The 18,190-nt window shown below is 50.4% G+C and overlaps 2 pseudogenes; both read left to right on the forward strand.

Annotated features, from left to right (window-relative positions):
- LOC119329940 overlaps positions 1–4,901 on the forward strand; it is a 6,588-nt pseudogene extending 1,687 nt beyond the window's left edge.
- Positions 4,902–5,940: 1,039 nt separating this feature from the next.
- On the forward strand, positions 5,941–7,460 carry LOC119329937 (annotated as a pseudogene).
- Positions 7,461–18,190: the final 10,730 nt, after the last annotated feature.

Genomic DNA, 18,190 nt, shown 5'->3' on the forward strand with positions numbered 1-18,190 from the left:
GGGTGTCGCCGGCCTAAGGCCGCGTGGCGCTGGCGCAGCGGGGCTGCTCCCTCCCACACGCAGATGGGGGCCGTCACGGGGCGTCCCTCCTTTGCTCGGTGGTGGCGGCCGTCGGGCCGGCCCTGCCTCTGCTCCCTCCCCCCCCCTGGCGTTCTGGTGGCCGGCGGCGCCGCCTCCTTCCTCTGTGGCGCAGACTGTGGGGTTCCGGCGCCCTGGATCGTGCTGGTGGCGGATCTGGCCCCCAGCCCAGATCCGGTCGATATGGTGGTTGGCGGTGGCAGTGGTGGCCGGCGGCCGTGTTTAGGTGGTGGCGCTGCAGCTGGGGTCCGTCTACTCCGGTGGGGTGGGGGGCTCCGGCTGGACCTGGCCAGGGCGCGGTGGCGCTGGTGCTGTGGTGGTGGTGTGTGTCCGCTTTGCCGACGTCTAGTGGGCGGGCGGCGCGGGTTGGGGCAGCGGCCCGGCGTGGTTGTTGCTCCGGCTGTGGGCGGCAGCGACGTGGTGGGTCGGCTCTCTTGTGTGGAGGCTGCCATTCGTCGTGTCAGCATCATGGCAGCTCGGCGGGCCGGCTGGGATGGCGGCTGGCTCTCCGGCATCGGTTTGTCTGTAGGCGACCCGTTTCAACCTTCGGTCCTCTCCTCGTCATCTAGTTGCTACCTTCGTCAAAGGTTCGGCCCTCCCCCGACAATGGTCCATCGCTCGTCTCGCGCCCGGCAGCAGGACCGACCTCTTCTCGCGCCCGGCAGCAGGACCAGCCTCGTCTCACGCCCGGCAGCAGGACTATGCTCGTCTCGCGCCCGACAGCAGAACCGAGCAATGGTCAAACTAATTATTCTAGAATATTAGTGTTACTAAATAATTATTTCAGTTATTTCAATTTTGGTCAAATCTGGTCAAATTGTGGTCAAACAATGGTCAAACTAATTATTCAAGAAATATTAGTGTTACTAAATAATTATTGTTTTTTAAAACAATAGTTTTAAAATAAAACTATGAAATGTGTCACTTCATACTCAAGCAAAATTCCTGAAGGTTAATAGGATTGACATCTTAGTATTGTCAGGAAAACAACAAATGCAGACTTGGAGCGAGGGAGAATAGAATCCGGAAGTTAAGCGTGCTCAGGCTGGGGGAGTGGGAGGATGGGTGACCGTTCGGGAAGTTAGATGATTTGGAATAATGAGGGGTGATTAGTGGATAAATTGAGAAGTGATGAGGGGTGGTGATTACAGACTAGAGGTTAAAATAATTCAGAAATTTGAAAATCAAAAAAAAATTATAAAAAATTTCAAAAAAAATTATTAAAAAAAATCATAAAATTTCCTTTAGTCCCGGTTGGTGTTAGCTCCACGTGGCCGCGCCCTTTAGTCCCGGTTCTGGATTGAACCGGGACTAAAGGCCCTTTTTCTACTAGTGGAAAGGCGGCCCTTTCCGCCCGTATCTTTGGTTGGGGTTGTGGTGGGTCTCGAGCAAGGTGGTGTCAGGGTCTGGGATGTCAGGGTGGCGGCCCTGGTGGTGGTCCCACGGTGCTCATGGGCAGAGCCTGTGGCTAGGTGCTGCCCGGTGGCCATGGTCGTGTGGGCGGCGTGGTCGCTGGGGTGTGGCATCCGGTGGTGGTGAGTGTTGACCGGGGTGAAAACCTGATCTATCCGCGGATGGACCGGCGGGGGCGAAGCTCGTTCCCTTCTTGAAGGCGTCGTCGCAGCTCTCATTGCCCGTCGTTTTGCTCCAGGGGAAACTCTGATCCTCGGGTTGGGCGGTGACGGCGCTCTGGTGTCATAACCTTCCTGAAGGCGCCGCCTTGGAGCACATGATTCGTCATAGGCGGCTTCATCTCTTTGCGGTGGCATGCTCACGGTTGAGGACTCCGAGTTCTCTTGTAGTACTAGGGGTAGTGTTGCTGCGCTCAGCGCCTTTGTATCCTGTCTTGGGTGCGTGCGTGTGTTATGCTGGCATGCGTTTGTATCTGAGTTGTGATCGGTTGGTGCTTTATATATAAAGCAGAGCGAAAGCCTTTTTCGACAAGAGAAGCAGAAGTACTCAAACCCGGTGAACGGCAATGAAGTCAGGATCGAAGGTTATGGGAACGACCCTGGACTGGTGTGACCGCCTATACATCATAGTGGAACCTGAGAATCGAAGAATCTACAGCTTGTGGCCAACACAGCCTCCATCGTTCAGGTACCCTACCATTCAGGCTTGTACTTCATATGGTATATATGGGTGTCAGACCGATGAGTAGCCAACGTTTCCCAAGCCGCTTTCGAGACTGGATCTTCGCCCTTTTATCCACGGCCTCGTCCAGAGTTCTTCTAAATGGGGTGCCTGGGGACCCTATTTTGCACGGATGTGGACTTAGGCAGGGGATCCCCTATCCCCCCTCCTTTTTGTCTTGGCCATTGACCCGCTCCATCACATCTTAGCTAAGGCGACTGAGCAAGGCAAACTACGCCCCCTCCGGGGTAACCCCACGCGGGCTTCCCTGTATGCCGATGATGCGGCCATCTTTGTTGCTCGTATCAAGGAAGATATCCAGTTCTTGGCATCCACGCTCGGCTCTTTTGGTGAAGTTACCTGTTTGGTCACCAATTATAACAAAAGTCATGTGGCTCCCATCCGGTGTGCCAACATCGATTTGGATGAAATTCTGCAGGCCTTCCCGGCAGTCCGGGCCACCTTTCCCATGAGATACCTTGGCCTACCGCTTTCGGTTGCAAGACTAAAGCGCATCCACTTCCAATATCTAGAAGATAAGGTGGCTGCCAAGCTCCCGCCCTGGTCGGCCATACATGTGGCTACCCCGGGGCGCATCGTCCTGGTCAAGGCCGTCCTTACGGCGATTGCGATATATCACCTCACCCCGCTGGACCTACCTATAGAAGTGAGGAAAAAGATTGATAGTCTCATACGTGCTTATCTCTGGGTAGGATGTGACAAGGTGACAGGAGGCAAGTGCAAGGTGAACTGGGATCTAGTTTGCAAGCCCAAAGTTCATGGGGGTCTAGGAGTGCTCAACCTGGAGAAATTTGCTACTGCTCTACGCCTCCGTTGGTTGTGGTTTGAGTGGGCGGACCCGCCAAAACCGCGGGCCCGGATGGGAACGCCTTGCTCTGACAAGGACAAAGATCTCTTTGCGGCTGCCACGACGGTGACCATTGGTGATGGCAACAAGGATAATTTCTGGGAATCCTCTTGGCTGAATGGTTTTCGGCCCAAAGACATCGCGCCTAAAATCTTTGAGATTTCAAAAAGGAAGAACTATGTGGTTAGCAAGGCTTTGGACAACAATTTTTGGATCCATCAGATCAACACCGCACAGGGCCTCACCTTGACGCACTTGCAGGAGTTCGCCAACCTCTGGGAGATGGTTGCCGGTGTCACTCTAAGCCAAGATAGACAAGACACTATTTCGTGGAAATTCACTACCAGCAGAGAGTACACGACATCCTCGGCTTACTTGGCGCAATTTGTGGGACTCACCTACAGTACCAATACTTCCATGATCTGGAAGACATGGGCTCCTCCCAAATGCAAGTTCTTTGCTTGGCTAATTCTCCAGAACCGAGTCTGGACGGCTGATCGCTTGTTTCGACGGGGATGGCCCAATTGCAACCTTTGCCTCCTTTGCAAGCAAATTCAAGAGGCTGCTGCCCACCTGCTATTTCAGTGTAGATTCACGAATAGAGTTTGGAACGAGATTACCATTTGGCTGGGAATCCACGACTGCTCACCAATGATTTAGCGAAACGAAGTTTCGGTTCGAACTTGGTGGCAAAAGGCGGTGAGCAACGTGGATCATAACAGAAAGGTTCTTGCCTCTGTTATGATGCTTGTCTCATGGGAGATATGGAAAGAACGAAATGCCAGAATTTTTCGCAATGCCGCGACTCCGACCACAATTATTGTCACGAGAATTAAAGAGGAGGCCCACCTGTGGACTTTGGCTGGGGCCAAGCATTTGAGTAGTCTCATGTTGCGAGAGTAGTCTTTTCTTTTGGTCGCGTTGCGACATATGTCTGAACCTCCTCTCTTATTTAATGAAAATGGCAAATCTTTCGCCTGGTTTCAAAAAAAAATGAGTAGCCAACGTACGTAGTTGTGTGACCACGAAGATTTCTGCAGAGATATTCTGAGTGAGTACACGGTCAACCTTTTCCTCCAGAACCTGGCCAAGCTACTAGATTTACACGAGGGCCACTTCGTCAACATGTTCGATGAGAATGCCTTGACATACGCCAGGTTAAACTACTATCCTAACTGTCCAAAGCCGGACCACGTCTTCGGCATGAAGCCCCACACCGATGCCTCGGTGATCACAATCGTCTTCGTCGATGATAATGTCAGCGGGCTCCAGCTTCAAAAAGATGGCGTCTGGTACAATGTACCCATTGTTCCGAATGCATTACTCGTGAACATGGGAGATGTAATGGAGGTACGTGTGTGTGAGAAGTTGCAAAATTGTGACAGTTAAACTGAGTTGTAAATCTCGCTACTTCATCTGACAAATACAGATAATGAGCAATGGATTCTTCAAGAGCCCGATTCACAGGGTTGTGACCAATGCAGAGAAAGAGCGGCTATCTTTGGTGATGTTCTACACGTTGAACCCGGAGAAAGAAATTGAGCCACTGCCAGAGCTGGTGGATGAGAAAAGACCGAGGCGGTACACGAAGACAACAACTAATGACTACACAGCAAAACTCTTCGAAACTTTTGCTAGGGGGACACTAGCTATCGACACAGTGAAGATCTGAACGTGATACCAAGTGTAGAAGATTAATCGCACTGTGGTGATATTTCTTCCAGCGATATGTACTATTCTTGTGGAGTTGGTTTATGCTTTGACTTTCTGAAAATAATGTGCTGTGATGTATATTTGTATCACATAACAACTTCATATCTGTTTAGTTCAATTGTTACCCCGTTGTTCTACAGTTTCATCAAGTACTTTCTATCTGTTTTACTGTCTTCCTTGTTTTCACCATGCTGATTAAGACCTCCATACATTCGTCTTGCTATGTAAAATGCGGTTGCCTCAGCAACAATAGTAAATTGCAATAAGCTAAACAAGGCACCTTATTTTAAAATAGAAAAAAAAAACAAGGAGACATACCAGACCAGGATAATAATTTCCAGCTAGAGGGTATGGAAATGACCCCGTAAGAGCTGAATAGTTGACCAGAGGCTGAGCGGAATCTTGCCCACTGGCCTATAAACCTGAAAGCTTTCAGGTTATTTAGCAATGATATATCTACTCAAACAGATCTTTCATCGTTGTCAATTTTATATAAGAAAAGCATTAGCCTGACCTTGAATTTTACAGTTATATTCTTCCGTGGCCCCTCCTACGTAGGAAAAATATCCAGAAAAATGTAAGTTCGGTAGTGTAAAATTCATTTCAGCAAGTTACATATGAACCATATGTACGATATCTGTTGAGGGAGGAGGGGGGGCTAATGTATTTAATTAACTACCGTTTAAAAAAAACTTGTTACGGGCTCAAATCTAAGAATATAATAATGGATAATTCATACAAGAAAACGTTGTTGGTGGGAATCCAACTCTGGTTCTCTCAACCATGGACACTTGATCTCACCAGGAATTTCTTTTAAGGTGTAATTTTTCAATCCTATTTTAACGAGGATGATGTATTTTTTAAAGAAACTTAACAGAACAAAAGAAACTGTAGAAGGGATGAAATACCTTAGCTAAGAGAAATATGAGGACATCCATGTATGGAATGCCGTACTCATTATCCTGCTATTCAGGTCATTGCGTGTATATCGGGATACTCACCGGTTTGTACGTACCAATTGATGTGTGGGAGAAAGACAAAGACAAAAAACAAAGTGATAACCGTGATGCCCACAAGGGAGTCCAGAGAATCACAAAGGAGTATCAAAACCCATGCTCATAAAAACTGCCAAAGTGGGACAAGGGAGGTCAAAACTAAGAGCAGCAACAAGCAACCATGGCTGATGGCCAACCATCAAAGTCTGTCGAGATACCACCAATTGTGCAAGAGCTGATCACCGGCGTGCAGGAGCCACCAAGCCGGTACATTGTTCCCGAGCAAGACCACCCCGATGTGGCTGGTTTCGAGATGCCTGAGCCCATCCCCATTGTTGATCTCAGCCGTCTATCTTCCACTGACAACAGCGCCGATGAGAATGTCAAGCTGAGGTCTGCCTTGGAGAACTGGGCCTCTTCCTAGTAAGCTTTTCCTGGTAAATTTAGTTGTATATTTTTTAATCTATCAAATCAAGGTTTCTGACCGATCTTTGGCCAGGCTGTTGGACATGGGATGGAGCCAAGTTTTCTTGGTGAGGTGATGAAAGTGACAAGATAATTTTACAAACTCTCACTGGAAGAGAAGCAGAAGCACTCAAACTTCGTGGATGGTAAAGAGTTCAGAATGGAAGGATATGGGAGCGACATGGTCATCTCAAAGAAGCAGATCTTGGACTGGTGCGACCGGTTCATTCTCGTAGTGGAACCTGAGTCTCAGAGAAACTATACTCTATGGCCAACACAACCTCCTTTCAGCTACTCCAGGCTTTTACCACGATCAATCTGCATCGGAGAAAGAAGTTCAGTTATGTGTAGCCATAACTAAGCCTGATCATTCATATTTGTGCAGAGATATTCTGAGCGAGTACACAGTCAGATGCAGGGAGATCACCAACCTTATCCTCAAGAACCTGGCCAAGCTGCTCAGTTTAGACAAGGACTACTTCATCAACATGCTCGATGAGAATGCCATTACACATGCCAGGTTTAACTACTGCCCTCACTGTCCCAAGCCGGACCAAGTCTTTGGCCTGAAGCCCCACTCGGATGCCACAGCGATCACAATTGTCTTCATCGATGATAGCGTGAGCAGTGGCGGAGGCAGGGGGTGGCCAGCAGGGGCCAAGGCCCTCCCCATGATCACACTTTCCTTTGTATTATGCATGTGAACAGTGAATATTTTTCAATTTTCCTTTAAGCCGGCCCTCCCTACCATCAAATTATAGGCAATCCTGCCTTCGCCACTGAGCGTGAGTGGGCTCCAACTGCAGAAAAATAGTGTCTGGTATGATGTGCCAATCATTCTGAACGCATTACTTGTGAACATGGGAGATGTAATGGAGGTACATGTGTTGCAAAAATTGTTTAATCTTGCATCGTGGACAGTTAATCTAAGCTAGAAATCTCTGTATTTCCTGTGATGCATGCAGATAATGAGCAATGGGTTCTTCAAGAGTCCGGTTCACAGGGTTGTGACCAATGCTGAGAAAGAGCGGCTGTCATTGGTGATGTTCTATGCGATGGACCCAGATAGGGAGATTGAGCCAGTGCAAGAGCTGGTGGACGAGAAGAATCCGAGGCGGTACAGGAAGATCAAAACCAAAGACTACATAGCAGAGATATTCAAAACATTTGCAAGAGGGACACTAGCCATTGACACAGTGAAGATCTGAATGTGATTCTGAAGTGCAGAAGATCGGTTAGCGGCATGCTGAATTTGCTCTTTGAACTGTGTATGCTTTCACCTTTTGGCTTAAAATGTATTTTGGTTCACCTTCTGACTTTTAAGTATTTTTATCTTGTGCGTTGACTTTCTGATTATTTCCAATGTCAGCATTATGTGTCAAGTTGAGTGATGAAACTCTCACAAATATATTCATATCCACCTTGTGCTTATATACAAGATCTACCAGAGAATGTACAAGGGGAATGGAGGAGAGAACAACGACACGTTAAGCGAGGCAGTGTGCGCACGTGCGTGAGCTGGTGGAGCTCCTGAAGACTAGGTGAGACCATCCAGCCGCACCTTCCAGTACGGCTATGTGCAGCCAAAACTTGGGGTTCCCGGACATTGAATCTGAAGTCGAGGAAGACGCTCGTCGGTAGTCCCTTGGTGAAGATATCCACGAACTGCAAGCTCGTGGGAACATGTAGTATGCGAACCTCACCGAGTGGCACATGCTCATGTACGAAGTGAAAATCGATCTCGATGCTTAGTGCGTTGATGTTGCACTGGGTTGCTCGACATGTACATGGCGCTCACATTATTGCAGCAAACCACCGTGGCAAGCAATGGAGGTTCATGTAGCTCACTAAGAAGTTGGTGAAGCCAGACGGACTCGGGGATGGCGTGGGCGACCACCCTGTACTCAGCCTCGCACTGGAACGAGAAACATTGTTTTGGCGCTTTGATGACCAGGTGAGGACGTTGGGGCCAAGAAAAACGCAGAAGCCGGAGGTGGACTTGCGTGTGTTGGGGCAGCCAGCCCAGTCAACATCAGAATAGGCCACGAGCTCGTTGGTGAAGGAGGGATGAATCTGGAGGTCGAGGTGGGTGGTCCCACGAAGATAGCACAAGATCCACTTGACAAGCTGGAAGTGGAGTCGCGGGGAGCATTCATGAAGAGGCAACACTGCCGAAAGACATAGGAGAGGTCAGGGCATGTCAGTGTAAGGTATTGAAGCGTGCCGGCAAGACTACGGTAAAGTGATGGGCCGTGAAGAGCGGCCTAATGTCAATGGAGAGCTTGGCGAGGGTGTCAACCGGAGTGGAGATGGGCTTGCAATTCAGCATGCCTGCACGGTCGAGAACCTCAAGAGCATATTGCTCCTAGGAGAGGAAGAGCCCGTGCGTGGTTGAGGTGACATTGATCCCTAGGAAGTAGTGAAGGGCACCAAGATCAGTCATAGAGAACTCGCGGTGAAGGGCATGGATGTTGGATTTGAGTGTTGCAGAGGAGATAGCGGTGAGGATGATATCGTCAACATATAGCACGAGGTGGGCGAGGTGGTGACTTGGGCAGAGGATGAAAAGCGAGGAATCTGAGCAAGAGGCCATGAAACCGAGTGTGCGTAGATAAGCCGTGAACTACGAGAACCAGGCCCGCGGCACCCACTTGAGCCCATACAGAGAGCGGTTGAGGCGGCAAATGTGTGACGGCGAGGCAGAGTCGATGAAGCTGACGGTTGGTGACTGTACACCACCTTGGCAAGGTGTGCGTGGAGGAAGGTGTTGACGTCCAATTGATGAATGGGCCAAGACTTGCCGGCGGCGATGCTCAACATAGCACGAATGGTCGCCGCCTTGTCGACGGGGTTGAAGGTCTCCCCGTAGTCAACACTGGCCTGCTGCGTGAAACTGTGGAGCACCCATTGAGCTTTGTACCATGGAAGCGAGCCATTCGGATTTAACTTATTCCGAAAGATCCACTTTCTTGTGACTACATTGGCACCTACAGGACAATACAAAACACCAAGTATTATTCCGCATCAACACGTTAAATTCTTCAAGCATAGCGTTGTACCTATTTGGGTCTTTAAGAGCGAGGTGATAGGAGGAAGGAATAGGGCTCGTGGCAAGGGAAGCGGTACAGAGAGAATGTTTCTTTGGTTGAGCAAAACCAGTTTTGCCTTGCGTCTGCCCACTACCGAAACAGGGCACTACCCCGACGGCCGAATGTATGCCAATGGCCCCCGTCGGCCTACTCCGTGCTATGTCAACAACCGTGACCAGGCCGTCGGCATACCGGTGCCACGAGGCAGCCCGTGGTTGGCCGGCGTGTTTGACGGCGCCGTCTGGTGAAAATCTGCACCGACAGTGTTTCTATGCTGACGGCCGTACGGACGCCTGACAAAAGTACGCTGACGTTATCTACGCCGACGGGGATATGCCGACAGTGGCCGTCGGCATAGACCTAGGCTGACGGCAATGCGCCTACGCTGACGGCCGGCGGCCGTCGGCATAGGGTGTTAGTCCGGTAGAGGCATGTGGTGCATGTTGTCCGAAGGCTGGATTGGCACAACGCGTGGAGTAGGTGCGGTACATGTGGAGCTCGTGGGTTGGGTGGGGAAGGGAATCCAGTGGGGTGTGGGGACGCTGAACGGCAACCATGGGGCACGTGCGGTACACGTGGCGCTCATGGGTTGGGTGGGTAAGGGAATCCAGGTGGGGTGTGAGGACGCTGGATGGTGACCGTGGGACCAGGCGAGGTGGTTGACAGGGTTGTCGGGTGGGTGGGCGATCGAGGCAGGAAGCTGGATTGGTGGGGCGTTGGACACGAGGGGGATGCGCTATATGCAGGTGGATCTCAAGGCGCGGGCGCGCTGGTTGGTGCGGTCTGTTGCGGAGATCCACGAAGCGGGGACCCGGGGGAAGATACCAGGGAAGACCGGTATGAGGTAGGTGTTTCACGTGACTCGGGGAGGATTTCAACGCCTGAGTTTTTTTTGGCAGTTCAGTAGGTGCGATATGTGTGGAATCGACAGAAAAATAGGAAAATATGGTTTCGTCAAATGTGACGTTCCTGGATATGAAGACATTGTGCGTTATTAAGTCAAGACACCAGGAGCCTTTGTGTTTGAGAGAATATCCAAGAACACACAAGAAAGGAGCATGTGGAAAGTTTGTGTTGGATGGCGGCTATGGTGTTGGGAAAACAGAGACATCTGAAGACGCGCATGTGATCATAGATGGGGTGCTGGCCAAGAAGGCGAAATAAAGGAGTCTCAGACGCTATGGCAGAGGAGGGTCGCCCATTGAGAATGTACATGGCAGTGTGGAGTGCTTCTACCCAAAATGGAGGAGGGAGGTTGTCTTGAATGAGGAGAATGCAGAGTATATCGTTGGTGGTACGAATGAGGCGTTCGGCTTTGCCATTTTGTGGCGAGGTGTGTGTGGGCACGAAAGGCAGAAGGATGCGGTGTAGGTAGAGAATTGCGTAGGAAAGTGATGAGAAATTCGCCGACATTCTCGCATTGCATAAATTTGAATGGGCACATGAAATTGAGTAAGAAGATAAGCATAAAAGCGATGGATGATGTCGGCGGTGTCGGATTTGTATCATACTAGGAAAGTTCAAGAATAAAGGGAATAGTCATCTAGGATGACAAGTAGTACTGAAAACCGAAGAACTAGAAATCGATGACGTCCAAAAGTCGCAGGGAATTAATTGAAACGAGGTACTAGTAAATGAATTTGATTGAGAAGAGGGTAGTTGTAGTTGCTTATCTATTTGACATGCAGAACAAACTGAAGTTTTGGACATATCATTATTAGAATTAGGAAGGAGATTGCGAGCTAATGAGGAAATATTGTTATTGCTAGGGTGGCCCAAGCGTTGGTGCCATAGGTCGCCGATAACGGAGAAGCGAGCTTGGATGGTGGAGTTGCTGAAGAAGGGATAGAGATCCCCATAACTATTGGACCTCATGGTTGTCTCGTGGGTGTCTAGGTCCTTCACAGAAAGACCAAAGGGGTCAAATTTTATACTGGATGAATTGGTAATAGAAAAGCAACAAATTGTAAATTACCTTTTAATGATGGTGGGAGAGATTAGGACTTCGTTGAGGGAGAAGGATGAAAGAGAGGCCGACCCGATAGCGGTAATGGGTAGACGAGTGTCATCGCCAACAACTACACCTGAAGAATGACGCAATGAAGGGGAAGAATACTTAGCGAGGGTGTTTGTCATACCAGCCACATGCGAGGAGGTGCCCGTGTCAAGGAACCACTCCTACCCGCCGCCGGCGTGATGTTGGACCAAGAGGTTCTGGAACGCGGCGTACAACTGATTGTACTGCTTCGACTTCAGCCTGCTGGACGAGGAGGGAGTGGTCACTTTGTAGGCTTGTTGCAGAGAAGGACAGCGGCTACGTTCGGCGTGGCCCATGGAGTTGAGGCTGAGGTGGGCCGGGAAGCAAGGCCACGCAGGGGGCGAAATACCCCGTGTAGGGCAGCGCGCTGCGAGCTGGAGCAGGGGCACCACGACCTCCGGGATTGCCCCCAACAAAGGGAGAGCCATGACCATAGCCGTGTGCGCCCTTGTCCTTGTCGGTGTTGGGGAAGATGGCAAGGCCCTTACCTTTGTCGACATGGATAGCAGTGCTATGTTCAGAACTACAGTCGATGGAGCTGGAGTGGGAGCCCTGGCAGATGATGAGTACGGTGGAGGTGCTCTCGGGATAGCCGTCCAAGCGAGCCCGCTCGTTGGCGGCATTCTCCTCCCTGAGAAGCCAGGAGCGAGCCTGGACAAATGATGAGAACGACACTTGCATCTGACAGCGTGGCCATCAACTGGAAGTTACGACTGAGGCCGTAGGTCAATTGCTACGTGAGTGTCTAGTCGATGATGTGCTCATCGACGTCGGCAAGTGCATCAGTGAGCGACTTAGAGGAGCCAGCTGTACTCGGCGATGAAGAGCACCCCCGACCATGTTCTGGAATTCGGCGCTGAGGATGATGGCGGGCCCGGGTTGGTTGTCCCGGAACAAGTGGTGAAGTTGTGCCCACAAGTCATAGGTGATGCGGGCTGGCGACATGACAAGGTCCAACAGCTTGTCCACGATGACTCCGTACATCCAGAGCACGATTGTCAGGTCGTCATTGCGCCAAACAACGCTTTCGTGGATATTTGCAGAAGATAAAGTAGAACCTCTCCACGACATCGCCGCATCATCTACTTTATCCGCTGCAAATATAAGATCCAACATCATCTCCACGCCACCATCGAGCTTCTCCACGAAAGCGTCGTCTGGCGCAACTACGACCTGACGATCCTGCTCTAGATGTACGGCATCATCGCAAACGAGTTGCTGGACCTCGTCATGTCGCCAGCCAGCACCGCCTATGATGTGTCAGCGTAGCTTCACCTCCTGTTTCGGGACCACCAACTCGGTTGCGCGATCATCATCGGCGCGAATTCCAGAACATGGTCCAGGTGGGTGGGGGGCTCTTCATCGCCGAGTACAACCGACCCCTCAAGCCGCTCACTGACGCACTTGGCAACGTCGATGAGCACATCACCGACCAGACGCTCAAGTTGCAGTTGACCCACGGCCTCAGACGCAAGTTCCAGGTGATGGTCATGTTGCTTCCGATGCAAGTGTCATTCCCATCATTCGTTCAGGCTCGCTCCCAGCTGCTCATGGAGGAGATCGCCGCCAATGAGCGGGCTCGTCTGGATGGCCGTCTCGAGAGCACCTCCACCACGATCACCATCGTGTAGGGCTTCCACTTCGGCTCCGTCGGTCGCAGCTCCACTGCCCACGCTGACAAAGGGAAGGGCCCCGCCATCTCCCCAACACTGACAGAGACAACGACAAGGGCTTGCGTCGCCGTCATTCCGGACATGGCCGCGGGTGTGCCTCTCCCTCCGCCAGTGACAACCCCAGCAGTCATGGTGCCCCTGCTCCAGATCTCGGCATGCCACCTAGCACAGGGTATTTCGCCCCCTAGGGCGCCTTGCTTCCTGGCCCACCTCAGCCTCGGATGCCATGGGCAGCTCCGAAAGCAGCCGACGCCCTAGGTCTGCACCCTCCTCCGCAGCAAGCCTACCCGGTGACCGCTCCCTCCTCGCCCAACGGGCCAACGTGGGAACAGTACAATCAGTCGCCGCTCCAGAACCTCTCTATAGAGCATCACGCCAGTGGCGGGCAGGAGTGGTTCCTCGACACGGGCGCCTCCTCACATGTGACTGGTATGACAAACACCCTTCCTAAGTATTCTTCCCCTTCATTGCGTCATTCTTCAGGCATAGTTGTTGGCGACGATACTCGTCTACCCATTACCGTTGTCGCTCTACCTTTCTTTCTTCCTTCTCCCTCAACGACGTTCTAGTTTTTGCCACCATAATAAAAATAAAAATATTCCGTTCGCCTCACTTTACTATTACCAATTCTTGTGGTATAGAATTTGACCCCTTTGGTCTTTCTGTGAGGGCCTAGTCTACTAGTTATGGGGATTTCTATCCCTTCTTCAGCTACGCCACCGTCCAAGCTCTCTTCTCCGGTGTCGGCCACCTATGGCACCAACGCTTGAGCCACCCTAGTAATAAAACTATTTCCTCATTAACTCGCAATTTCCTTCCTACTTATATAATGATATGTATAAAACTTCGGTTTGTTCTGCCTGTCAATTAGGCAAGCAACCACGCCTGCCCTTTTCTCAACCAAATTCATTTACTATTGCCTCTTTTCAATTAATTCACTACGACATGTGGACATCACCAATTTCTAGTTCTCCGGTTTTCAATACTACCTTGTCATCCTAGACGACTATTCCCCTTATTCTTAGACTTTCCCATTAGGAAACAATTCTGACACCGCTGACACCATATATTGCTTTTACGCTTAGGTTCTTACTCAATTTCATGTGTCAATTCAATGTATGCCATGCGACAAATGGCGGCGAATTTCACACCACTTCCCTGTGCGACCTCTTCTCTCGCTACAGCTACTCCTTCCGCCTTTCGTGCCCACACACCTCTCCACAAAATGGTGAAGCCAAACGCCTCATTCGTACAACCAACAATATACTCCGCGTTCTCCCCATTCAAGCCAACCAACCACCCTGCTCCATTTTGGGTAGAGACGCTCCACGCCACCACCAACATTCTCAATCGGCGATTGTCCTCCGCTGTGGCGTCCAAGGTTCCTTTCTTTCACCTTCTTGGCTAGCACCCCACCTATGATCACATGTGCGTCTTTGGATGTCTCTATTTTCCCAACACCACAGCTACAAGCCTGCACAAACTTTTCACACGATCCTATCGTTGTGTCTTTCTTGCATATCCTCTCGAACACAAAGGCTACCAATGCCTTGACTTAACAACATGCAAAGTCATCATCTCCCAGCATGTCGCATTTGGCCAAACCATCTTTCCCTATTTTTGCAGATTCCACACATATCTCACCTTACCCTAGCTACCACAGAAAATCCGAGCATTGAAATCCTCCCCGAGCCACATGCAACACCTACCTCGTATCGGTCTTCCCCGCTATGTTCCCCGGGAACTCTGCTTTGTGGATCTCCGCAACCGACCACACCAATCAGCCCGCCTGCGCCTCAAAACCCACCCACACACAGCGCATCCCCTCGTGTCCAACACCCCACAAATCCAGCTCCCCGACCCAACCACCTCGCATAGTCCCGCAGTCACCATCCAGTGTCCCCACACCCCACCTGACCTTGTGCTTATATATACGAGATCTACCAGAGAAGTACAAGGGGATGGGGGACAGAACAACAACACGTAGCAGAGGCATGTGTTGCATGCGGGTAGGCACGTGCGCACATCGTGTGTGAGATGGTGGAGCTCTTGAAGACTAGGTGTGGCTGTTAGGGCAACTCCAACGGGCCGATGCATTTCGTTCGGCCATGCCTGTTTCCGGCCGCTCGGGCAAAAAACATGACTCAACACGCCGATGCAAACGGACGGATGCCATGTTTCATGTCCGTTTCAACCCATTTCCAGCCTGAATTTGCGCCGGTTTTGCGTCCGCATGGACCCGCCACGGACGCTTGTGGTGTCCTCCCCTGGCCCGCCCGTCGGTACACACCATCTCCACTCCCACCATTCCTCTCCCAAAACCCTCCCGCTCTAGAGACATGGCCGATGCACTCGTTCCCACCGTGACCGTCCCCGTCATGGCCGCCCGTGTCATGGCCCCAAAGAAGCCAAAGAAAGAGGACACCCTGGAGCAGAGAGCGGCCGAGATGGCGAAGCGAGCCAACCAATGGAGGGGCAAGGAAAAAAGAAAATGTCGCCTTCGCCGCCGCTGCAAACATCAAGGCCACCGCCCCCAAGGCCGCGCAAACCGCTGTCAGGACCCCGACTCAATGCCACATCGATCTAGCATGTAACTCCTCATACCACTTTGCGGCCTCACGCACGGTATTCCCACGGGTGTCGCCTTACCTTTGCCCGAGACCGTTTGCGCCTTTTGGCACACGTATATGACAGTGTCGCTAGCATCCATATGATAAGGAGCCCGGGCTGACATGGCTAGTCGTAAACCCAAAGTGGCACAGACTTACAGGGACAGGCATCCATGACCCAGCATCGAACGTGTCGGTCATCAGCGAGTGAATCCAGGCTATAGCACTGGGCTAGCAGGACTCCGGTGAACCGGGCTGTAGCGGGCTAACAGGACTCCGGTATTCATCGCATGACATTTCCCCGAAGGGACAGACACAGGAACGAAGAAGGACACATGCCGGCCAGCCTAAGTGTTCCGGAGCAGTAGCAAGCTACCATGGCTCGGTGGAAACACTAGGAGACATTTCCCCGTAAGAGAGGCTACTAAAGATAAACAACTAGATGGTCAGATCCCACACATACCAAGCATTTCAATAACATACACACAATATGCTCGATATGTGCAAATACAACATGACATCACAACATGACTCTACGACTCAAGTAATTTATTCAATAGGCTCCGAGGAGCGAGATATTACAAACATGGGTCTCATGACCCAACAATCAGAGCATACAAATCAAAGCACAAGCGGAAGCTATCATGTCTGGGTACAGACATCTATAACTGAAAAAGGCTGAGAAGCCTGACTATCTACCAGATCCTGCCGGGGCACAAGATCGTAGCTGAGGTAACAAGCTAAACGTCGAAGTCCACGCGGTACTACTAGCGAGACCGAAATCTCTCTGCAAAAATATAAAATGAGCAAACATGAGTACAAATGTACCCAGCAAGACTTACATCAGAACTAACTACATATGCATCATTATCAACAAAGGGGATGGTGGGGTTTAACTGCAGCAAGCCAGCTTTGACTCGGTGTCTATCCTGAACTACGACTGCAATGTAACTCTTTTGAGGTGGCGCACACGAGTCCACATATTCCCCATATCAATACACCACTATGGATCCGCTCCCGTCTCCCTACGAGAGCGCCATCCATAGCACTCACGCTTATCTTGCGTATTTTAGAGTATCCACTTTCACTTGTCTATGAACTGATATAAGCAACCCAGAAGTCCTTTTCCGCGGACACGGCTATTCGAATAGATGATGTTAACCCTGCAGGGGTGTACTTCTTCATACATGTTTCCACCACTTAGCGTCTGCACACGACATGTGCTCGGCAGACTTCAAGCGAAAGCCGACGTGGGTGTAGACCACGACCTACCTAAACACTCAAGTCTCTAGTCCAGGTTTATCGCCTATTCGGGTTCCATCCATGAGGAGATCCGGCCGGAGGTTCGCTCACAGCCCCAAACGATGTGAACAGGGTTCCCGAGATACCAAACGGGCATCCGGTACACCGTGCCACGTACCTACCGCATCACAGCCCACCCCTACGGTCAGCGCTGTCCACGGCCTCCAGTAAGCTACAAACACCAGAAACTACTTGCAACTCCTGGACAGAGGACTAGGGTGAATAAGAAGTCGAGCGGGGTCATATTTCAGGGCCCAATGTATGGTAGTAGCTGAATCATGGATCACAAACACAGAACTCAGTTCCTGAGGACGGCTGCAATGAGACAACCCACCATGTACTCCTACATGGCCTCTCACCGCTACCTTTACCAAATCATGTTCACACACTTAGCTCACACACGGTAGGACATGTTCACACGCCTCTGATTCATCCCCGATGAATCAGACCTGACTCAACTCTAAGCAGTAGCAGGCATGACAAACAAACATGAATGAGTAGGCAAAACAGGGCTCAAACAACTCCTACTCATGCTAGTGGGTTTCATCTATTTACTGTGGCAATGACAGGTCATGCAAAGGATAAAGGGGTTCAGCTACCGCAGCAAGTAACAAATATGTCGTTGTTGTCCTAATGCAGTAAAAGAGAGCAGGAGCGAGAGAGTGGGATTTTATCGGAATGAACAAGGGGGTTTTGCTTGCCTGGCACTTCTGAAGATAACACCGAGTCTTCATCAGTGTCAACGATCACATCATCGGTATCACGTCTATCGAGAGGGGACAAATACCGGCAAACAAAAAGAACACAATCAATGCAATGCACAATATGATGCATGATCATGACATGGCAAAATGAATGTGTTTTGAGCTAATGCAACTAGCAACAGATTAAATGAAGTTGGTTTGAATACAAGATTCAAATTCAAACTCCATATGTGATTATTCAAATGCCATTTAAATGATTTGTGCTAAACAGCAGCTATAAGTTGTTCTAACATGCATGAAAATGGTACAGATGGATTCCTTGAATTTTTCTGATAATTTTTCATATATAATTTATTTAATTTGGAGTTACGGTTGAATTTCTATGAATTTTAGAAGTTTTAGGCATTTTCTGGAATTTCCTGAATAATATTAAATCCAGAAATGATTATGGCGTCAGCACCACGTCACAGTGACGTCAGCAGGGTCAACTGGGCTGGCTCGGGTCAAACCTGACGTGTGGGGT

The sequence above is a fragment of the Triticum dicoccoides genome, chromosome 7A, assembly GCF_002162155.2.
Source record: "Triticum dicoccoides isolate Atlit2015 ecotype Zavitan chromosome 7A, WEW_v2.0, whole genome shotgun sequence".
Classification (NCBI taxonomy): Eukaryota; Viridiplantae; Streptophyta; class Magnoliopsida; order Poales; family Poaceae; genus Triticum; species Triticum dicoccoides.